Genomic DNA, 24,634 nt, shown 5'->3' with positions numbered 1-24,634 from the left:
CACACACACACACACATATATATATATATATATATATATATATATATATATATATATATATATATATATATATGTACATATGCGTGTGCGTGTGTGTGTGTGTGTTTGTGTGTAGTTGTTTGAATTTATGATGTCAGGTTACTGAATATTTCCCTTCAATATATTTAACTTATCCACTTCTACTGCTTGGTATGGATACAGAAAAAGAAAGGTGCATTACCTCTATAAGTTTTATTTTCAATATTAAACATCTCTGTTGTAATAAGTGAACAGTAGAGTGGCGTCCCTCATCTCTCACTAGCAAGCGAGGCTGTCGCATAATACTTGAGTAAGCCATTTATGTACACATAGAAAAATGACGTTTTGATAATACTGTGATATGCTATGCTTGTTTACTCAAATAACAGTTGATGTCAACTTCTTTAGCTCAAGAAAAGGTTTATGTTGACTACGTCCTAAATGTTATGGAGAGTTCCAGCCACAGTCGCCTGGGTGAGCATAGTTCAGGCGTTACGTCGGCCGGGGCTTCACACTCACCAGCCGTTCCTTAGCTCTTCTCCACAGCGTCAGTATCAGTCTTACGGGTGTACACAGAGCGGTCGGCCGGGGTATCAATCACGCGTCATTCCTCAGCTCCACACCACAGCGTCAGCTACAGTCGCTGGAGTGCACACAGGGCGGACGGTCGGCTACAGCCTCACATCCAACTGACACTCCAGAGCTCATCGTTCGATGTCTCTCACTAACAACTCAACAGAAGGTGAATAGCTTCAAAGCTGCTGTTCCTACTTATCCTGGCTGGTGACTCTGGTGGGTTTCAGCCATAGTCGACACGGTAAACACTAGGGCATCCCTCACATCAGTCACTCCTCTGCACCTTCTCACAGCGCCACTGGTCTCGATTGGGGTCTCGTATCTTGTTGGTACGATGGTACCAAGTAACGTTTCTGCTCATATTCCCTGTAGACGCAGAGTCTCCACGTGTGACGGTTATAGAGACACTAAATGCAAAATGGACATTAAGCTGAGCTTAGGAACCTGGAAGCGTTCCCTGATAATTCGCAACGCGGAATCCTTAACAGCTGTTATTTCAGTTGAAGTTTAGTCGGCAGATTCTCACTTTCAGCCGAAGGCGATTCCAGGTATCATATTTGGGGAAAAGTGGACCTTCTTGTAATACACAGGGGCGTGGCGCACAGGGGCTACGTAGACTGGTGCCACTGGGTGGCTGTACAGAAGCTTCTCCAACCTCATCTTTGCCTGGTGCTCTTCCCTCGTCAGAGGCCGCGGCAGTGCCTCACGTTCCTGTGTCGGCGTTCCCAGTAAGTGAGCCATAACGAGACCTTAGCTTTGTGTTTACAGTCTTGGTTCTCGTTTGCCCTGTAGGATGTCCGAGGTTATATATGCCCCGCTTGCTGCAGACGGCTCACGTGATGACTCGTCACTATCAGTTACGCCACGTTGGCCATTGGTAGCAAGTGAACCTTTGTTCCTTGGCTTCTCTGGGAACACTTTACATCCTCATCGCTATCATTGCTTATGTCATAACCAACAGGTGGAGCCCTAGCGCATCACTCATGGCAAGGTGACCATACGACGTCATGGGTGCTGACAAGCAAGTCATTGCATCACGTTGATTAGCTCTCACGTGGACATTACCGTCGGAAATCCCATGTGCTTACACTACCCGACTGCACATGTATCCCAAGGACTGGTTGATATGTCTGACCTATGGAAAGTGGAAGAAGATGATTTACACGAATTATGAATATATTCTGGATCACCAGTGATGGCACCTGCTTGTTATGGTACTGTACAGCAATAAAAACAACATCAAGAATAACCTTGCCACCAGCGGTTAAGTACATAGTCCAATAAACCTTCAACTCACTCGTCCTTGACTATGGAGGCTTACTTGGTACGGGTGTGTGGGTATTGTTGGTGTGGGTGTGAGTGTGGGTTTAGGAGTATGATTAATGTATATATAGGAATGTGGTTGGTTTGGGTGTAGGTGTGGGAGTGTAGTTGGTGTGGGAGTGTAGTTGGTGTGGGTATGGGTATGGTGTGGGGTATGGGTATGTTTAATGTGGGTGTTAGTGTGTGGGTATGATTGATGTATGTGTAGGGATGTGGTTGGTTTGGATGGTTGGCACGGGTGCGAGTGTATGGTTAGTGTGGGTGAATGTGTTGCAGTATGGTTGGTTGGTTGGTGTGCGTGTGTGTGTGTGTGTGTGTGTGTGTGTGTGTGTGTGGGGAGGAGTATGGTTGATGTGGCTGGGGGATATGGTGTTCCAGGTGTGGGTCTAAGGGTATAATTGTTGTGGGTATGGGTGTGGGTTTATGGTTGGTGTGAGTGTATCGGTATGGATGGTGTGGATGCGGTTGTGGGAATATAGTTGGTTTTGGTGTGGAAGTATGGTTGATGTGAGGAGGAAAGTTCGTGTGGGTGTGGGAGTATGGTTGATATGGGTTCGGTAGTATAATTAGTTTGGGTATATGTGTGGGAGTATGGTGGTATGGGTATGGTATGATGGTTTATGTGGGTGTCAGGTTCTTTTGGATTTAGGGGTATATTCCGTGTGGGTGTGGTAGTGACAGTATTGATGGTGAGGGTGTGGGTGTAGGGGTATGTTTGATTTGGGTGTGGGTGTAAGAGTAAGGTTGATTTGGGTATGATAGTTGTCGTTGATGTGGAGATAGGGTTATGGTTGGTGTGGGTGTAGGAGTATTGTTGGTGTGAGGTTGTGGATAGATTATTAGTGTGGATGTGGAGTATGGTTGGTGTGGGGGATGGCTGGTGTGCGTGTGGGAATGTGGCTGATGTGTGTGTGGTGGTGTGGCTGGTATGGGAGGGTGGTTGGTGTGGTAATGGGTGTAGGGGTATGGTTTGTGTGGGTTTGGGAGGATGTTTGGGTAAGTGTGGGGGTATGGTTGGTGTGGGAGGTATGGTTCGTGGATGTGTAGGAGGATGGTTAGTATGAGTGTGGAATAATGGTTGGTATGAGTATGGGCGTGGGGGTTTGAAGGATGGTTGGTGTGGGTAGAAATATTGATGTGCTCTGTTACTCTTGAGTGTTTTGGGAGGAAGGGAGAGTGTAATCATATTCTCGTATTGATGACGGCAGCAATGTGTCATAAGAAATAGCAAGAGAAGCTGCACGTGACACCACCAACAACCTATTAATAAGGAAAGCTACACCTGGCGCCTGCAACACCCTACTATCAAGGGGAACTGCACCTGACACGTATAATATCTTAGTCTCAAGGGAAACGGCACATGACACCTTCTAGTCCCTAGTACCAAGAGAAACTGCATCTGAAACGTGTAACACCCTAGTACCAGGAGAAGCTTCATATGACACCTGTAACATCTCAGTATCAAGGGAAGTTACACAAGACATCTGTAACTCCCTAATATCATGGAAAACTGAACTTAACATTTGCAGCACCCTAGTAATAAAGAAAACTACGCCTGACACCTGCAACATCATAGTACCGAGGGAGCTCCATCTAACATCTTCAAGACTTTACAGTGTTATTCTGAAGTTGAACCTCGTGTGCAACACAACTTACTTCTATCATCCTCATCTACTAAGAAGCAGGTTACATTTAAAATAAATATCTTTGACAGAAAAGGAAAATACTGACGAGCATTGTAGATGAAATCATCTTTCGATATATGAGGAAGGTTAGGTGTGTAGGTGTCTTAAGAGAAGAAAGTTTTTATATGATGTCTATATGTGTGGTCAATTTTGATGTGAATAGTGAGTGTGTGGTGTATTATTGCGATGATTGGACGTATGGTTAATGATGATGTGATGATACTATGTAAGGGAAGTGTTGATGTAATGATTGAACGTGTGGGGATTGTTGATGCAATAACTGGACATAAGATGAGCGTTCATGTAATGATTGGACATATGAAGAGTGTTGATATATATATATATATATATATATATATATATATATATATATATATATATATATATATATATATATATATATATATATATATATATATATATATATATATATATATATTCTTTCTTTCTTTCTTTCAAACTGTTCGCCATTTCCCGCATTAGCGAGGTAGCGTTAAGAACAGAGGACTGGGCCTTTGAGGGAATACCCTCACCTGGCCCAATTCTCTGTTCCTTCTTTTGGAAAAATTAAAAGAAAAAAAAAAAACTAGAGGGGAGGATTTCCAGCCCCCCGCTCCCTCCCCTTTTAGTCGCCTTTACGACACGCAGGGAATACGTGGGAAGTATTCTTTTTCCCCTATCCCCAGGGATATATATATATATATATATATATATATATATATATATATATATATATATATATATATATATATTTTTTTTTTTTTCTTTTTTTTTTATACCTTGTCGCTGTCTCCCGCATTTGCGAGGTAGCGCAAGGAAACAGACGAAAGAAATGGCCCAACCCACCCCCATACACATGTACATACACACGTCCACACACGCAAATATACATACCTACACAGCTTTCCATGGTTTACCCCGGATGCTTCACATGCCTTGATTCAATCCACTGACAGCACGTCAACCCCTGTATACCACATCGCTCCAATTCACTCTATTCCTTGCCCTCCTTTCACCCTCCTGCATGTTCAGGCCCCGATCACACAAAATCCTTTTCACTCCATCTTTCCACCTCCAATTTGGTCTCCCTCTTCGCCTCGTTCCCTCCACCTCCGACACATATATCCTCTGGGTCAATCTTTCCTCACTCATTCTCTCCATGTGCCCAAACCATTTCAAAACACCCTCTTCTGCTCTCTCAACCACGCTCTTTTTATTTCCACACATCTCTCTTACCCTTACGTTACTTACTCGATCAAACCACCTCACACCACACATTGTCCTCAAACATCTCATTTCCAGCACATCCATCCTCCTGCGCACAACTCTATCCATAGCCCACGCCTCGCAACCATACAACATTGTTGGAACTACTATTCCTTCAAACATACCCATTTTTGCTTTCCGAGATAATGTTCTCGACTTCCACACATTCTTCAAGGCTCCCAAATTTTCGCCCCCTCCCCCACCCTATGATCCACTTCCGCTTCCATGGTTCCATCCGCTGCCAGATCCACTCCCAGATATCTAAAACACTTCACTTCCTCCAGTTTTTCTCCATTCAAACTCACCTCCCAATTGACTTGACCCTCAACCCTACTGTACCTAATGGAATGGGATGTATTTAGGGAATCAGTAATGGATTGCGCAAAAGATGCTTGTGGCATGAGAAGAGTGGGAGGTGGGTTGATTAGAAAGGGTAGTGAGTGGTGGGATGAAGAAGTAAGATTATTAGTGAAAGAGAAGAGAGAAGCATTTGGACGATTTTTGCAGGGAAAAAATGCAATTGAGTGGGAGATGTATAAAAGAAAGAGACAGGAGGTCAAGAGAAAGGTGCAAGAGGTGAAAAAGAGGGCAAATGAGAGTTGGGGTGAGAGAGTATCATTAAATTTTAGGGAGAATAAAAAGATGTTCTGGAAGGAGGTAAATAAAGTGCGTAAGACAAGGGAGCAAATGGGAACTTCAGTGAAGGGCGCAAATGGGGAGGTGATAACAAGTAGTGGTGATGTGAGAAGGAGATGGAGTGAGTATTTTGAAGGTTTGTTGAATGTGTTTGATGATAGAGTGGCAGATATAGGGTGTTTTGGTCGAGGTGGTGTGCAAAGTGAGAGGGTTAGGGAAAATGATTTGGTAAACAGAGAAGAGGTAGTAAAAGCTTTGCGGAAGATGAAAGCCGGCAAGGCAGCAGGTTTGGATGGTATTGCAGTGGAATTTATTAAAAAAGGGGGTGACTGTATTATTGACTGGTTGGTAAGGTTATTTAATGAATGTATGACTCATGGTGAGGTGCCTGAGGATTGGCGGAATGCGTGCATAGTGCCATTGTACAAAGGCAAAGGGGATAAGAGTGAGTGCTCAAATTACAGAGGTATAAGTTTGTTGAGTATTCCTGGTAAATTATATTGGAGGGTATTGATTGAGAGGGTGAAGGCATGTACAGAGCATCAGATTGGGGAAGAGCAGTGTGGTTTCAAAAGTGGTAGAGGATATGTGGATCAGGTGTTTGCTTTGAAGAATGTATGTGAGAAACACTTAGAAAAGCAAATGGATTTGTATGTAGCATTTATGGATCTGGAGAAGGCATATGATAGAGTTGATAGAGATGCTCTGTGGAAGGTATTAAGAATATATGGTGTGGGAGGCAAGTTGTTAGAAGCAGTGAAAAGTTTTTATCGAGGATGTAAGGCATGTGTACGTGTAGGAAGAGAGGAAAGTGATTGGTTCTCAGTGAATGTAGGTTTGCGGCAGGGGTGTGTGATGTCTCCATGGTTGTTTAATTTGTTTATGGATGGGGTTGTTAGGGAGGTGAATGCAAGAGTTTTGGAAAGAGGGGCAAGTATGAAGTCTGTTGGGGATGAGAGAGCTTGGGAAGTGAGTCAGTTGTTGTTCGCTGATTATACAGCGCTGGTGGCTGATTCATGTGAGAAGCTGCAGAAGCTGGTGACTGAGTTTGGTAAAGTGTGTGAAAGAAGAAAGTTAAGAGGAAATGTGAATAAGAGCAAGGTTATTAGGTACAGTAGGGTTGAGGGTCAAGTCAATTGGGAGGTAAGTTTGAATGGAGCAAAACTGAAGGAAGTAAAGTATTTTAGATATCTGGGAGTGGATCTGGCAGCGGATGGAACCATGGAAGCGGAAGTGGATCATAGGGTGGGGGAGGGGGCGAAAATCCTGGGAGTCTTGAAGAATGTGTGGAAGTCGAGAACATTATCTCGGAAAGCAAAAATGTGTATGTTTGAAGGAATAGTGGTTCCAACAATGTTGTATGGTTGCGAGGCGTGGGCTATGGATAGAGTTGTACGCAGGAGGATGGATGTGCTGGAAATGAGATGTTTGAGGACAATGTGTGGTGTGAGGTGGTTTGATCGAGTAAGTAACGTAAGGGTAAGAGAGATGTGTGGAAATAAAAAGAGCGTGGTTGAGAGAGCAGAAGAGGGTGTTTTGAAATGGTTTGGGCACATGGAGAGAATGAGTGAGGAAAGATTGACCAAGAGGATATATGTGTCGGAGGTGGAGGGAACGAGGAGATGAGGGAGACCAAATTGGAGGTGGAAAGATGGAGTGAAAAAGATTTTGTGTGATCGGGGCCTGAACATGCAGGAGGGTGAAAGGAAGGCAAGGAATAGAGTGAATTGGATCGATATGGTATACCGGGGTTGACGCTTCACATGCCCTGATTCAATCCACTGACAAGTGGATTGAATCAGGGCATGTGAGGCGTGTTGGGTAAACCATGGAAAGCTGTGTAGGTATGTATATTTGCGTGTGTGGACGTATGTATATACATGTGTATGGGTGTGGGTTGGGCCATTTGTTTCGTCTGTTTCCTTGCGCTACCTATATTGTTGCGAACACGTGTGTTTGTGTCCACATGTTCGTATATGTGTCTTGGTGTATCTCTGTGTATGGCGTGCCTGGATGTAGGAAGCGACTGCTATCGGCTCGTATCTCACCCTCCCTGACCGTGTTAATTGACTTAGTAATTATGTTTTGACCCAGATCTTGACCAATCCTCTAGCATCCAAACGTCAGGTCAACGGCGTCAGGTCAACGGCGTCAGGTCCAACCATGGGAACTGCTACGGTGTGTCGTCACGTGCGTTCGTTGCTGTCGTGGACAAAAGAACAAAGGATTTTGAATGCACGCCACATATGTAGGCCGGACCTTAGGCCTCCTTCAACCAATCACGTCAAGAAGAGGGCGTGACTATCAGTCTCTTGACCTATCAAGGGCAATTGTGTTATTCTGACCTATAGTAGAATCAGGTGGCGGGTCGAGGCGTGGTTAGCTGTTCCTGCCTTGCTGGATCTTCACATAAATAGCTGAGACGATCGTCTGATAGCTGATTCCTTCACCAGTCCCGAGCCCAGCAAGGTAATGTAGGCTTTCCCTGTCTCGAACCCCGTAGCCACCGCTGCCCTAGGTTGTAAGATGTTACTGTGTCACGTCAAGTTTAACTAAGTGTAACGATATGTTTACTGTGTCACGTCAGGTTAGCTAAGTGTAACGATTATGTTCACTGTGTCACGTCAGAATCTAACTAAATGGAATGCTATCGAACAAAGTGTCAAAGGAAAGAGATCTCCTGGTTTGAAATTTTATCTGGAATGTTAACTCATGTTCAATGTTAAACTCATGTTCAGTGTTAACGTAAATGATTCGTGCCTGATTTATGTGTTCACCTTATACATTTGAATTCTTTCATTATAAGTAATTCTAACCTTGGTGTTTGTTTTAACCCTATAACGTTAAGATAGCGTTATCCTGAGTTGTGCTATATTACAAATCTACCGTCCTTGCAAAGACGAGGACCAGCATAGTATTTGTAACATATATATGTTACTGGCGACCTTGCTCCAATAAGTACTGAGTTCGTAACACATAAATTGGCAACCTTGCCAGGATGTTTCTTGCCTTAACGGAATCTCTTTCCTTGATTCGTTAATCATGTCGTTGATCAGTGTTGACAATACCGCTCAATCATTAACGTCGGCCAAAGTCTCGATCTTTCCCCATATCCCCAGTGATGTTAATGTTGATCTCAATTATTGGCGAAAGCAGCTAGAGATAGCTAAGTTCAATGCACAAGCACAACAAGCACAAGTGCAGGTACAGAAGGAGCAGACTGAACAAGCTTGGTTCGCGGTCGAACGTGAAAAACTTAGACTTAAGTCTTCACCCTCGGGACCAGTGTCGTCTCGGTTAGGTGACTTACGTCTCGTACCTAAGTTCGACGAAGATAATGTGGCTTCCTTTTTCCTTAAGCTTGAACGGACTGCCCGTGATTGCTCTTGGCCGAAGTCAGCCTGGGGGACAGTTTTGCGGCCCCTCCTTGTTGGCAAAGCTGAATCCACATGCACCGCGTTGAACGATGACCAGTGTAATGATTATGAAGTCGTGAAACAGGCAGTGCTGATTTCTTATTATTTAAGCCCGGAAGCACACCGACTCAGATTTCGAGCTAAAAATAAGCGTCCTGATCAAACCTACCTAGATTACTTTCGTGAAAAGTACAAGTTAGGCGTGCAATGGGTACGCTCCGAAGGAGCTTATCATGATGCTGACTCTGTCCTAAAACTAGTAGTATTCGAGGAATGTAAGGACGGTCTACCCCGTGATGTACGGCAGTACATAATGACTAAAACAGCGGAGAATTTTGAGGAAGCTGGGAAACTACCAGATGAGTACATGCCAAGTCTCAAACTTGACGTGAGCAGACGTTCAAAGGGCTACGACGGCAGAGGCAGGACCAGAGGTCATGTGATCCCACCTGAATCTGCTACCTTGCCGGTAACTCGTAAAAGTCAGGGGAAATACTCCCAGGAAGTAAAGTTTTGTTCTCACTGTGGCAAGGCTGGGCACCAGGTGAGGGATTGCTGGGCTCGAGCGAAGGAATGCAGAGACTTCACCCAAAGTAGGCCGGTAAGTCTCTTCTCAACTTTAGGTCCACTTAGTAAAGATGGTAAGGCTATCCCTGCTCTTAGGAAAGTGAGGGGTTGCGAGAGTGTTAATCAATCTGTAGTTAAGGATCCGTCCTGTGGGAACTACAATGCGTTCCTGTCTGAGGGCTGTGTTAGTAGAGGTGGTGTACGACGAAAAGAAACCGTATCACGGGATTCTGGTGCGCTGCAGTCCTCGATGTTGGATGGTTTGGTGCCGCGAGAAGAGTTTGGAGACCGAGTCTTGCCAGATGGACAGTCGGGTTCCAAGGAAGCTCCACTAGCTGATGTGAGAGTAGGAACAGATCTCTTCACGGACCATGCCCTTGTAGGGACTGTAGATAAGTTACCTGTCTTAGACGTGGACTTTGTGTTAGGCAGTGACCTAGCGGGTGGGAAGATGAACCCAGAGCCGGTGTTGCTTACGGGCCCGGTGGAGTCCACGGAGGCAGTGCAGCTTGAGGAAGAGGTACCGGACCTATTCCCCGTGTGCGCAGTTACCCGGTCCATGTCCGCTACGAAAGCAAATTGCAAGCCCCAGGAGACAGAGCGTGAGGCGGGAAAACTACAGTCACTGCCCGAGAGTGAGACCAGCGAGAGGAAGCTTTGTGATACGCTCTCCCCTGGTATAGACTCCGTTGAAACGCAGGAAATTAAGACTCTCCCCCCGAGTAAGGCCAGCGAGAGGCTGTGTGATACCCTCTCCCCTGGTGTAGACTCCGTTGAGACAGTGGACTTGAAGATTCTCCCAACGAGTGAGTCTAGCGAGAGGAAGCTTTGTGATACCCTCTCCCCTGGTATAGACTCCGTTGAAACGCAGGAAGTTAAGACTCTCCCCCCGACTGAGGCCAGCGAGAGGAAGCTGTGTGATACCCTCTCCCCTGGTATAGACTCCGTTGAGACGCAGGAAGTTAAGACTCTCCCCCCGACTGAGACCAGCGAGAGGAAGCTGTGTGATACCCCTTTCCCCTGCTGTAGATTCCGATGAGACAGAGGACTTAAAGACTCTTCATGAGAGTAAGGCTAGCGAGAGGAAGCTGGGTGATACCCTCTCCCCTGGTGTAGACTCCGTTGAGACTGAGAGTTTGTCTCGTTCTCATTCAAGAGAGAAGACTCTCCATGAGGATGAAATTAGTGAGGAGAAGCTGTGTGATACCTCCTGTGCTAGTTTCGAGTCCGAACGAGGTTCAGTGGGTGAGACTGAGGTTTTATCTCGCTCCCATTCAAGAGAGAAGACTCTCCAGGAGGATGAAATTGGTGAGAAGATGTGTGATACCTCCTGTGCTGTTACGAGTCCGTACAAGAATCAGTTGGTGAGACTGAGGATTTGTCTCGCACCCATTCAGGAGAGTCTCAGGAACGGAGGACAATATGGCCTGACAAACGATCTCGTTTGAGAAGGTTTGAGGCAGGCGACGAGGTGTTACTTCAACTACCGCAGCCAGGTCAACCCTTGGCTGCCCGGGTTCAGGGTCCCTACTCCATTATCCGGAGTGTAGGAGACTCAAATTACCTCGTCTCTACCCCCGGTAGGCGCAGAGGTCGGAGATTATGCCACGTCAATATGCTTAAGCCGTATTTCCATCGTGATCCTCCCTCTTTGGAACAGAAGGTGCCAGTCTGCATCATCTTACGTCCAACGGTAGCCATGTGTGATGAAGTCGACGACTTAGCTGCGAGTGTCTCGGAGACCTGGGACCCGGGCGGAGGCGTGAGAGAACTGAAGTGTTACTTGGATATGGTTGGGTACTATGGGATGTCATTATAAATTTTGCAACACTCGCAATCCCCTCTGACAGATTTATTGAAGAATGATATCAGATGGTTGGAATGAGCAGTGTGAGACAGTCTCTCTCATCAATTAGGAACCCTACTTTTTTTTTAACTGTTATATTTTGCAGGCTCCAACCAGATTAGCTGTGAAAGCCAGGAATGCTGACGCTGGTGAGGTCCTCATGCAGGAGGACAGAGAGAAGGTTGAGCCCAAAGAGATAGCTACCATGGACAAGGAACCTTTGTCCGTTCTTTGTATTATAACACTTTGTATATTTGTGTCCATCAGCCAATTAATTTAGAGTGTACTGACTACCAACCCCTTTCAAAATGTTAAGTTACGGGATCGGAGTCAGAAATCAATCAGGTGGGCCTTGTTTTTTTTTCTTCAAGAGTACAGTTAGATATTCACCATCTTGCTGGCGCACATAATGTGTTAGCCGATTGTTTATCCCGCTCTTAACGCTAGAAAATTCCTCTTCTAGGAAATTTCTCCTTTAAGGAGGGGGGTGTTACGAACACGTGTGTTTGTGTCCACATGTTCGTATATGTGTCTAGGTGTATCTCTGTGTATGGCGTGCCTGGTGTACGGAGCGGCTGCTATCGGCTCGTATCTCACCCTCCCTGACCGTGTTAATTGCCTTAGTAATTATGTTTTGACCCAGATCTTGACCAATCCTCTAGCACCCAAACGTCAGGTCAACGGCGTCAGGTCCAACCATGGGAACTGCTACGGAGTGACGTCACGTGCGTTCGTTGCTGTCGTGGACAAAGAAACAAAGGATTTTGAATGCACGCCACATATGTAGGCCGGACCTTAGGCCTCCTTCAACCAATCACGTCAAGAAGAGGGCGTGACTATCAGTCTCTTGACCTATCAAGGGCAATTGTGTCATTCTGACCTATAGTAGAATCAGGTGGCGGGTCGAGGCGTGGTTAGCTGTTCCTGCCATGCTGGATCTTCACATAAAAAGCTCAGACGATCGTCTGAGAGCTGATTCCTTCACCAGTCCCGAGCCCAGCAAGGTAATGTAGGCTTTCCCTGTCTCGAACCCCGTAGCCACCGCTGCCCTAGGTTGTAAGATGTTACTGTGTCACGTCAAGTTTAACTAAGTGTAACGATATGTTTACTGTGTCACGTCAGGTTAGCTAAGTGTAACGATTATGTTTACTGTGTCACGTCAGAATCCAACTAAATGTAATGCTAACGAACAAAGTCTCAAAGGAAAGAGATCTCCTGATTTGAAATCTTATCTGGAATGTTAACTCATGTTCAATATTAAACTCATGTTCAGCGTTAACGTAAATGATTCGTGCCTGATTTATGTGTTCACCTTGTACATTTGAATTCTTTCATTATAAGTAATTCTAACCTTGGTGTTTGTTTTAACCCTATAACGTTAAGATAGCGTTATCCTGAGTTGTGCTAAATTACAGATCTACCGTCCTTGCAAAGACGAGGACCAGCATAGTATTTGTAACATATATATGTTACTGGCGACCTTGCTCCAATAAGTACTGAGTTCGTAACAATATATATATATATATATATATATATATATATATATATATATATATATATATATATATATATATATATATATATATGGTACTTTGCATGTATTTTGCCATTGTACAGAGGGTTCCAACTACTGATGCATATGTGTTTTTGAGTATTCCCGGGAAATTGTATGGAAATGTATTGATTTAGAGGTTGAAGTCAGGTACAAAGCATCAGATTGAGGAGTAGAAGTGTGCTTTCAGAAGTGGTAAAGTGTCTGTCGATTTGGTGTTTGCTTAAATAATTTTGCGAGAAATACTTAGAAAAACAGATAGATTTGTATGTAGCATTTTGGTTGTGGAGAAAGCATGCAATAGGGTTGATAGAGATGCTTTGTGGAAGGATTAATTGTATATGGCGTGGTGAGGTGAGCTGTTAGAAGCAGTGAAGAGGGAACAAAATTCTTGGACTTGTGAGTAAGGCCTTGGAATTCAAGTCCAGGAACATCATCCTTACTCTTTACATTTCATTGGTTCGTACTCATCCTGAATATTGCGTTCAGCTTTGGTCAACCTTCCATAAAGAATCTAACAAAATGGAGAGCGTCCAACATCGAGAGAGTAAAATAATTTTCGGTCTTAGAAGCAATGCCTATAAGAGCATATTAAACGACTTGAATATATTTATCTTAGAAAGTAGAAAGCTAAGAGGTGCTCTGATAAAAGCATTCAAAACATTCAAAATTATCAAAGGCTTTGATGATCTTGATTTATCAAGTTACTTATTACTTGAATCGTCTGTTTTCACTCGCTGTATTGAATTCAAAATTATGGGTAAAGGTTTTACCACGAAAGAGGCCAAGTACTTTTTCTCCGACATGATTGTAAACATATAGAACAACTTGCGAACTAGAGCGATTAAAAGCAGACCTATAGGTAAGTTTACAAATAGGTTTGATAACTATTCCGCTTTAAGTACACGACATACATTATTTGCGGCTCCATAGCCACAAAGACAATTTGCAGGTTATTGTATCTGAATCATCTGTTATACCTTCCATTTTTTACCACAGTCATCTGTGAGTTTCTGATATCAACCACTCACTAAAAAGCACTTTCGAAAGGATCCAATGGTCTATATCAGTTTGAATTCCTTTGTATCCGTTTTTGCATTCCTGAACCTCTTAGTTTTCTAGAAATGTGAAAGTGTGTGTGTGTGTGTGTGTGTGTGTGTGTGTCTGTGTGTGTGTGTGTGTGTCTGTGAGTTTGATTACTATTTGTGTGGTACGGGGAGAAATCTTTACACTTTTGTTGTCCATCTCTTAACTTTGTGATTATGTACAGTGTTTTTACTCTTATATATGTATACACATACACAAACTTCAGCCTAAGCAAGGTACCTATTTATCAACCTGGGTCAACAGATGTGTGAAAAGCTGGGATTGGATGTGATCGAAGTGACGTAACCAGAGTTCGAAACCATGCAGGGAAAGGACAGCAAGAGGACATAACATGAAATGAAGCGAGAAACATGTTCAAAATGATGTAGAGAAAAAACTCTTACAGCTGAAGAGTTTTGTACGAGAGGAATAAAGAGAAAGAGGATGCGGTTAATACGGACAAAATGCAGTATTAAAAGGGTTGCATGAGAATAGAGATTGTTGAAGAGTAGGGACCCCACAAGCGTAAAACTCTCTCCATGTTACAGTAAAATTGGCGCATAAGAATTAGATAAAAGTTTACACGCTCACATACGTACACACAGATTGAGTTAAGATGTAATAAATGCAGACAGAAAGGAAAAGTTTTAATGAATATATGATAGAAGAAAAGGTATAAGAAATGAGGCCCCACAAGTATAAAACTATTACGTAGAGTGTGAACAGCTAATTTCAATTATGTATTCAACATACGTATACAACAATACAGACAGATTAAAGGGGGAAATGATGATTACAGAGAGCATACAGAAGTTTACAATCTGCGTGATAATAGAGAATGTTCAAGAAGTGGGGCCTTACGAGCAAATGTTCCCTACCCACATAGTACAAATGGGTGAATACGAGTAGATATTCACACACACACACACACACACACACACACACACACAAATATATCAAAGATAGAACTGAGTATGATTTGACCTACCATCTTTACAGAAGAGTGTCTAACTCCACCATAACACACACTCAAGGGGGTTACATGAATTCACAAGGTTTCTTTCTCTCTCAGTGAGCAAAACGTTTGTCTGTTTCTTTCGAGGTGACGCAATGAGACATGTCTGACTTCGCTTTCCTTCTTCGTACCCGCTAGGTATGAGAATAAACCTATTTGTGACGCACAGATACTTCACTGAAGACGTAGAAATTGATATTTCACTTTACATCAACGAATTATCGTCGTTACTTTTAACTAAAGCCTTGCCAGAGCAGTGAAATATCAAGGATCAGATGTTCACAGCACAACACTTGAGTGTGTAGTTGCCAAGCGTATGAGAGTGTGATTTTATCTATTTAAGAAATTGCATAACATGCATGCTATTAGTTATATATCTCTGTATATCTACATATTTCATATACAGAAGAGATAAATGAGAAGATTGTATGCTGACAGCCTACGTTAACCTGAGTTAAGGAATGTGGTGTAATTACAAAGAACGCAAGTAGTGACGTCATGGAAAAACGGCCAGGATGATTCATCTACGAAGTGATCGCTCACGTGATGAGACGAGACAAGCACAGCTCTCTACTGTACGTGTTAAACTACTAGCGCACCCATACATTAGTCATGGCTCATCTACAAAGTTCGCCGACGGAGGAGCATATAGCGATGTCGTGGCCTCTGACGGAGGAGGAATTGGTGTACAGGCTGAGGATGGAGAGGCAACGCCACCACAGTGCCTCGGTAGTATCATACGCACAGCCTGTCAGGTTTTCTAATGTCCACTACAAGAAAGCGCACTTTACACCTCCAGCTCTGCCAGGTCGCCGCTGTCATCAGCTCCAATATCCTAACTAAAGGCCTGTCTACACGAGCGGGCCTGATCGGCGGGTTTGCCCGTTAACGGGCAAATTCTGGCGGGCCTGCCCGTGAATGTTGTCCACACGACCGAAGTGATGAACAGCCGGGCCTGCCCGACGATGTTGCCAGTAGCGGGTGGAGTGCGGTACGAGAACCATGGTGCCTAGCATTGTCAAGAAAAAGATTTTGTGCTCTATGATAATAGCTTGTGCTCTATGATAATAGCTTTGTGTCTCAAGAAGAAAAGGATATGGTGTAAAGATTGGTTAAAGAAAAGAAGTATGTTTGGAAGCACTGCAACAATACTTCATGAACTACAAAGTAGTGAGGAACACGACTTCAGAAATTCCTGAGGATGAGTGTAAGCACTTTTTACATCTCGTTATCAAAGGTAGAGCCATACATAGTGAAGAAAGACACAGTTATGAGAAACAGCATTACAGCAGAAGCTCGTCTGGAAGCAACTCTGGGTACATAGATATCCTCACTCCCAGCTCCTGACTTCTGTGAATGCTTTACTTTCTTGCATTCACGCCGAAATTGGTTACGCAGCGTGTCTATTTTCTTTTTTATGTCATCCGTCGTAACGGTAGTACCATGCTCTCTCATCTCCGCAGCAATAGCCTTCACTGCTGTTATGCGTTTGTCTCTGTTCTTATAGCATTTCAGCTTCACATTCCATAAACATGGATTCTTACGATAAAGGTCAATCAAAGTACTAGTAAGTGCTTTAGACCAAAAAATTGTTTGTGGCTCACTAGAGTTATCCTGGGCTGCCATCGTTAAATGTTCACTGAGCTACTATGCCGTGGGATGTGGGATGAAGGCCTGCTGTGGGTTCACGATTTTATCTTGCGTCTGGCAGGGTAGAAACTCCAGCTACCGGGCACCAACTCAGTGATTTCGCTCGGCGGGCTTTCGGGCAATTTGATCGTTTGCCCGTCAAATATGACCGTTAACGGGCAAGCCCGCCGATCAGGCCCGCTCGTGTAGACAGGCCTTAATGCTCCCGTATGATCGGGTATTCCGTCTCTCGGGATACACAAGTGAATCAGGAGTCATCACGTAGGATTTAATTGACAGTATCCAAGTCAGTAGGACCCAGCTTACATAGTGGATCTTAAATATGAGTGCTGTTACGAACATGGTGTGTGTGCCCACATGTTCGTATAAATGTGTATGGTATGTCTTTGCATATAGTGTGCCTTTGTGTAGGGTGTTGTTGCTCTCGGCTCGGACCTCACTTCCCTGACCGAGTTATTTGTCTTAGTAATCTTATTTTGAAGCAGATGTTTACCAGTCCTCCAGCAGCCAGACCCTTATCAATGGCATCAGGTTAAGTCGTGGGGCCAGCTGCAGGGTATGTCATCCCGTACGTTCGCTGCTGTCGTGAATAAGGGAACAAAGGAGATTGAACTCTACGCCATGTGGGCCGAACCTTAGGCCTTCTCCAGCCAATCACGTTGGGATGAGGGCGTGACAATCAGGCTTTTGACCTATCAAGGGCAATTGTGGTCATTCCGACCTATCGCAGCCGTAGGTGGCGGGTCAAGGCGTGGTTAGCTGTTCCTGCCTTGCTGGTCCTTCACTTAAACGGCTCAGACGATCGTCTGGGAGTCGATTCCTTGAGCAGTCCAAAGCCCAGCAAGGTAATGTAGGCTTTCCCTGTCTCGAGCCCCGTAGCCACCGCTGCCCTAGTTTGTAAGATGTTTACTGTGTCACGTCAGGTCTAACTAAGTGTAATGTTTTATAGTCAAATTGTCTTAGAGGAAAGAGATCTGGTTTGAAATTTTACCTGGAATGTAGAATGTAGAATATTGAATGTCAGGTGTTAATGAAAGTGTTTGTACCCGATCAATTTGCTTGTAATCTTGTATTCTTATTTCTTGTACTATATGTAGATTTAACCCTGGTGTTTGCTTTAATCCCATAACGTTCAAATAATGTTATCCTGTGTTGTGAAACATAACAAATCTAACGTCCTTGCAAGGCAAAGATCAGTATTGTATTTGTAACATATAAATGTTACTGGCGACCTTGCCCGAATAAATATTGAGTTCGTAACAGTTTTAACAGCAGGATTGATGCTGTGGACGCTCAATGCTGAACGGTCCACATTCAGGACTGCCATGTTGTATCATTGGAAGGTTTCTAGTCTCAGGGAAACCAAATAACATTGAGGAAGTTCCAGATTTATGGCCCCCATGTCGTTCTTGGAATTGCTCAGCCTTAAGTAGGCACCCAAGTACAGCATACTTTATTGTAGAGACGTACATTACATATTCCTGTATACAGCAGCATAAAACTATCCCATTACGTTTACCGACTCTTAACATTCTTCAGGTGGGAAGATATGGTGAAATTGTATGAACAGACGCAGACACCACTTGTGTGGTAACAAAAAATATAGTGGTGTAACAGATTATAAGAACAAAAATGCAAAAGAAAGTTTCTTTATTACATGGTTTATGTTTTGCTCTGAGAGAATCTTGTTTTCAGGTTGGTTGAATAAAGGTTATATTATGGTACTTGAGGCGAGCTTCAGGAAGGACGACGACGCTGATGGATCACTGCGAAGCTGCAGCAATCCTCAGGCACTTCACCATGATCCATACATACAGTGAATATCCTTACCAACCAATCAAATTAAATGAAACAGATATCATCTAAACCCACCGCCTTACCGGATTTCATCTCCCGCAAAGCTTTTACCACGTCTTGTCTCAACCAAACCATTCTCCCTCACCCTCTCACTTCGCACACCATCCCGACCGAAGAACCCTACACCTGCCACTCTATCATCAAACACATTTCAGAAGCCTTCAAAATACTCACTTCATCACAACGTGTTATAACTTCCCCTTTGCCCCTTTCACGCACGTTTATTACCTCCTACTATAATATCTTTTTATTTTCCTTCAAGTTTAATTGTACTCTTTCATCCCTATTATCATTTGCCTTCGTTTTTCAACCCTTGCAACTTCCTCTTGACCTGCTGCCGCTTTCTTTTATACATCTACCTGTCATTTATTCATACTTGCTCGCCTTCATCCGTTTCCGGCGCTAACCAGCTACACTAGAAACAGCATCGCCACTCCCTTCTTCAGCGATGTAGCGAAGAAAAGCCACATCTGCTCACACTCATTTTCTGTCATGTGTAATGCACCGAAACCACAGCTCACTTTGCACATCCAGGCCACAAACACCTTTCCATGGTTTACCCAGAACGTTTCCCACGCCCTGGATCAGTCCAATACCTGCACGTCGACCTCAGTATATCACATCGTTCCAATTCACTGTATTACGTGCACACTTTTCACTCTCCTGCATGTTCAGGCCCCGATCACTCAATATCTTTTTCACTCCACCCTTCTACCTCTAATTGGTCTCCTGCTTCTTGTTCCCTCCATCTCTAACACATATATCATTTTCGTCAAATTGTATTCACGCATTCTCTCCATACGTCCAAACCATTTCGACACTCCCTCTTGAGCTTTCTCAACCAAGCTCTTTCTATTGCCACACATCTCTCATTGCCATTCAAAACTTACTTGATCAAACCAACTCACAACAAATCTTTATCAACCCTAGTCTTTGTGTAAAGTGTCTTTTTAACATCATCCTTGTACTTACAATCCGTGTTTGCCTTGTATATGCTCTTCTCGATACATTGTTTTGCAGTTGACTGCAACTCATTCAGTAAACCATAAGTTATTATTAACATAATCATTTTTATTATTATTATTATTATTATTATTATTATTATTATTATTATTATTATTATTATTAATATCATTATGACTATCATTATCATTATTGTTGTTATCATCATTATTATTATTATCATTATTATTATCATTATTACTATTATCATTATTGTTATTATTATTATCATTATTATCATTATTATTATTATTATTATCATTATTATTGTTACTAACATCATTATTGTTTTTATCATTATCATTATTATCGTATAAACGAACACACACTGTAAAATGAACGTTCACGTAAAGCTACTTTTGTCTTCTTGAGCAAAACGTTTGCCTGTTGCAATTCTTTGAAATGACCCGGTAATCTTACCTGACCAGACACCTGGTGTGACTACCTTATGTGTAGCTGCTCACCTACCTGCTGCCACCTGATCTTGCGATTAAATTTGTATTTTTTGCGTTAGATTTTGACCGAAGGCTTACCGTACGAAAGTTTTTTTTTTATGAAGCATTTAATATACATTCAGCTAATATCTTCTCTTGATGATATGTATCATCTCACCAGGGTAGTGCAACACCAAAACTCACATCCATACAGTACGACACTCTCGACGGTGGGGCTGCCAACCGCTGGAACGATTTGTCTCTCAAGACTAAAATTAATTGTTTCTAGCGAAATATATTTAGTAATATTGTGTATATCATCAAGTGTACGTATTATCAAACATGTCCACATGAAAATGAATGTGATAAGAGGCAGAACAGATCATGAGAAAACAGGTTATAACATGAACTCTTAAGCCTGTGGTTACGGTGGTCATAGCTACGTCATAGTGACGTCAGTGGGATATCCCCACTCTCCTCAATAAATACAAGAGACGATCAGACTCCGCAACAGTTGTGTGGTGCACTTCCATTGAGACAAGCACTCCTCTCTACTACACCTGTTATACTACTAGCACGTCCTTACTTTGGTCATGGCTCACCTATTGGGATCACCGACGGAGGAACGCGAGGCAATGCCGTGGCCTCTGACGGAGGAGGAATTGGCGGAGAGGTTGAGGATGGAGAGGCAACGACACCACAGTCCCTCGGCACCAATATACGTGCAGCCTGTTAGGTTTGCGGAGGTCTATTACCAAAAGGTGTACTTCACTCCACCAACGCTGCCAAACGGCCCGTCCCGCCAGCATCACTACCCTAACTTGGCCCACACCCTAGCGCCCGTGTGAGAGGACACTCTGCATCCTGGGGGACAGGTGAAATGTATGAACTGACTGATGGGGTCCAAGTCAGTGGGACCTGAGTGACGTATTGATATGGCTCTCAGGAAACGACAAGATTGTTGCTGAGGACGCTCTCCCGTGTATCAAGTCTATGGAGTTTCAGACATGGCTAGTATGTTCCATAGGATGCTCAAGCTTCCAGATATAGGATCACCACATTGTAACACTGGAGAAGTTCCTGATACAGGGCCATGATGTTGTAACTCTGGAGAAGTTTCACGCAAATGGTCACCTTGCTGAAATATTAGAGAAGTTCTAGACACAAGGCGACTAGTTCCTAGACACACTGGACTAGTTCCACTCACACAGGACCGCCATCCTGTTATAATCTACAATTTCAACCAACAAATACGTTGAGCAACAGAATCTTTGGCAAGCATCCATTGTTCTGCTGAGGTACATATCCATGTACTCAGAAACATGCAATAATCATAGAGGATATAGGGCAAAATACTATGTAGTGCTAAGTGAATGGCATGACTATTCTTCTCACGCAGGTTTTAAATATTAAAACTTCAAACAATAAATTTTCCTCTCGCCATGGTTTTTATGTTTTCCTTTGGGAAATAATTGTTTTTATTTAAATAAATAAAGGTTATACGACAGATCTTACCCGGGGCGAGATTCAAGAAGGCTCTCTACCCCTATGGACGACGAGGCTGAGGAATCATGACGAAGCTGAAGCACACAGTGCTAAACTTTCCTATTTTGAATATACATAGTTACTAAGTGAACGGTGATAGACTTATATCCTGTTCCTCGTTGACAGTTGAGTGTTGGTCTAAGTCGATGTACTTTAATGTGTGCTAATAGGTGAAAGGAAGAAAGAAACGCGCAGTCATCGCTTGACGGATGACGTATCCTGATCGTCGTATTTGATAAGATACTGTATATGCTGCCCAGAAACACTATGATACTTAACATTCTTCTTGGCCGATTACGATCCACATCGACTATTATCACACTTTCAGTTACAGCCTCCTAATTTCTGGCATAGATTTATGTATTCGTTGTTTTACTTTTAGTATTTAATGGAATTCCTCTTAATATCAAGGTTTTCATAATCAAGTGAATATCCAAGAAACTCGATACCTTCAGTACCATCTATGTGACACTAGTAGCCACTTTAATAACAAGTTCCAAGTTTTAGTTGTTGCAAGAGAAACACGAAAATTTTCATAAACCACATTGGCACACCGGCTATTGTGAATCATTCCCAATCCATCAGGTCTCTAACGGAAAGTGATACCTGAACTGAGTTTTAATGGCCATTGTCTTATCACGAAGAATAAATGCAAACATACCATCAGCTATCACTGCAACCTGTATTTTTCTGAGTTAAGAAAGAGAAGCCCATCTTTACATTTAGGGTGTATCTAGTATGATGTGTTCATTATAGCAGGACGGTGTTATTTATGGAAAGATATGAGCAGCCAGGAGTGATTGATTTCAGACTCACCCGTACTCATTGTTTTTCACGTTTGTCATTCCTTACTAACGGTATGTTGTAATCAAAGTCATTTCTTTTATGATCAGTTAAGTGATAAAGTATTTCGTTCATATTCTCTGTCCAGTTTTATGGGGGAAATGTTAAAAAGTAAAACAAGGAAAGAAAGTGAAGACAAGTAAACTGTTCACGTTCGTCGTCAATTCTCCCTTACAACAATAGCCCTACCCCAGATATATCTGAATATTTTGTCAGTCACAGTAATAAAATGGTTGGCAAGAATGAAGATATGAAAACAAGAAGCATACAGAAGTAGGACTCATGCGTGGTACATATAGGAGGAAAGGTTACGAATAGCCCAGAAGGCAAGTATCAATGAGAGAAAGTAAAACGAGAAGTCATGACACAAAGAGGGTAAGATGATTCCAGCCAACACTTTAACTCTCGTCAGGTAGGATGGTCGTATTTCCCTACTCCAAAAATCTACAACTAAAAATAGAAAATACTGTGGCAGTATCAGATAGAGCTTGATCAGATGGGACTACATGGATAATCATACGACCACTTACCGTGGATAGAGAGATGTCAGGGACGAAGTAGCTGGGAGCGGCCGAGGTTTGACACCTTCAGAACATCAACCACTTTATCTGCATCCTCAACGGTCAAGTGACTGCAATGACCTACAGAGCACCATTGGAAAATGCAGAAGATTCAATGATGAAAATGGAAGTGTAAGAAGGTGGGCCTCATCAGCGTAAAACTCTTGCCTCATACCTTGTAACAGGATTTAACTCATAGAAATAGACAGGTACACGTAAGGCCACATACATTCTTATATGAGAAAAGGTTAATATGAGGCTTTTAAGGTGTAAATCTTGCTTCTTGCATGTAATGGTAAGCAATTACTCACAAACAGAAACAGACAGAATTACATCAACGAACATAGAAAAAATTCGATAAACACAAACATAAATATGTGAAAAACTCTCATGAACACACACACACACACACACACACACAAGATGTAACATGAAATCACAGTGAGCATGTTTCTGTCTGGTTCTTGGAAGCAGGTAACTATGCACTCCTCCTCCTGTACGATGCTAACTTATCTTGTGGTTAAAACGTGATATTTTTCCATCAGCTATTGGTAAAGACAAATCACTTCATCTTTTGTCGAAGGTTTGTACTATAAATGATTGTCCTTAATGGTGACTAGAAGCCTGAAAAGGCAGAAGACATCAAATAAATGATACTTATTCTACCGTACAAAAGAGTTGACAATGCGGTTGCCAGACGTATGATATTCCCCTTTTTTTTTTTCTTTCTACGAAGAAATTACTCAGTAGCCATATCACCCTGTATGTTTGTGTAGGTGAGTTTGTGTGGGTGCGTGTTTTGTTATCATCCATTTACGAGAATGTACAGCCAACAATTACTGTGGTTAGGGAACATGGTGCAACCCTACCCTGAGTTAATAATGACGTACTGAGATATCCTCATCCTATTTTATAAAAATAAGGAACGCTCGGACCAACATGTCAATAATGCCCAGAAATTTTAACAATAGATAATATATTTCCCTGATGCCATAGTTTCAATCAACACAGGAAAAATGTAATAGATTATTACAACAAAAAACATGTTTTAACATTGTCAATGTACTCGGGAACAAGTCGAGTACTATTGACAAATTGATGGCCTTCCTCAGAACATAATTAATCAAGATACGATGATGTAAGGCATTTCGTGAGTTGTTCTCTGTAGCGGGTTGCCTTCGGTGAGAGGCTCCTCCTACTTGGGCTACTAGCATGAGGGTGGACATGTCCACTCATTAGGAGGTGGGCCTTGAGGTTATATGGTACACTTTGGGTTAGCTGCTCAATTGGGTTGAACCGTCGGGCCTCTGAAGAAATTATATTCTATGTGTATGACGTGGTGGAGGACTATCTCTAGTCTGTTCTATCTCTTCGCACTCTTGGGTAAATTGCATCTGTGGGTCTGTGCCGATTGGGCGGTGTTTGCCGCCACGTCGGATCAATAGCCACCAAATTTTTTCTTTCCATTATTTTTTCAAATTATATTTATCTCTATTATTAGAATATCAGAATTATAGTTCTCAATTTTTTTTTTCTTTTTCTTCTAGAACAGGTATTTAGGGATAATGACATCAATCACGTATTAAACAGGGTTGCAGGCCTAATAACCTTCCTCATTGGTCCATGGCCGTAAAATCCAAAGAACAACTCCAAAACAGTTTTCTGGTGCAATATTAAGTGAAACGAGCTCAGATCGCAACTGTACTTGTCATACATACACTGGCCTTGGCTTCTTTGGCGGGATTGCCGACAGAGGA

The 24,634-nt window shown here is 42.8% G+C and overlaps 2 long non-coding RNA genes across 2 annotated transcripts; one reads left to right on the top strand and one right to left on the bottom strand.

Moving 5' to 3' along the window:
* Positions 1-216: 216 nt before the first annotated feature.
* On the bottom strand, positions 217-23,672 carry LOC139757875 (uncharacterized). Its single transcript, XR_011714728.1, has 2 exons — positions 22,848-23,672; positions 217-1,729 (listed from the first exon to the last, which is right to left on the bottom strand). It is a non-coding gene; the product is annotated as an uncharacterized lncRNA (long non-coding RNA).
* On the top strand, positions 14,113-21,370 carry LOC139757874 (uncharacterized). Its single transcript, XR_011714727.1, has 3 exons — positions 14,113-17,481; positions 17,955-18,452; positions 20,111-21,370. It is a non-coding gene; the product is annotated as an uncharacterized lncRNA (long non-coding RNA).
* Positions 23,673-24,634: the final 962 nt, after the last annotated feature.

Source organism: Panulirus ornatus, chromosome 28 (assembly GCF_036320965.1).
Source record: "Panulirus ornatus isolate Po-2019 chromosome 28, ASM3632096v1, whole genome shotgun sequence".
NCBI classification, from domain to species: Eukaryota; Metazoa; Arthropoda; class Malacostraca; order Decapoda; family Palinuridae; genus Panulirus; species Panulirus ornatus.
The sequence above is the reverse complement of the archived record's forward strand: the minus strand, read 5'-3'. Positions and strand labels throughout refer to the sequence as shown.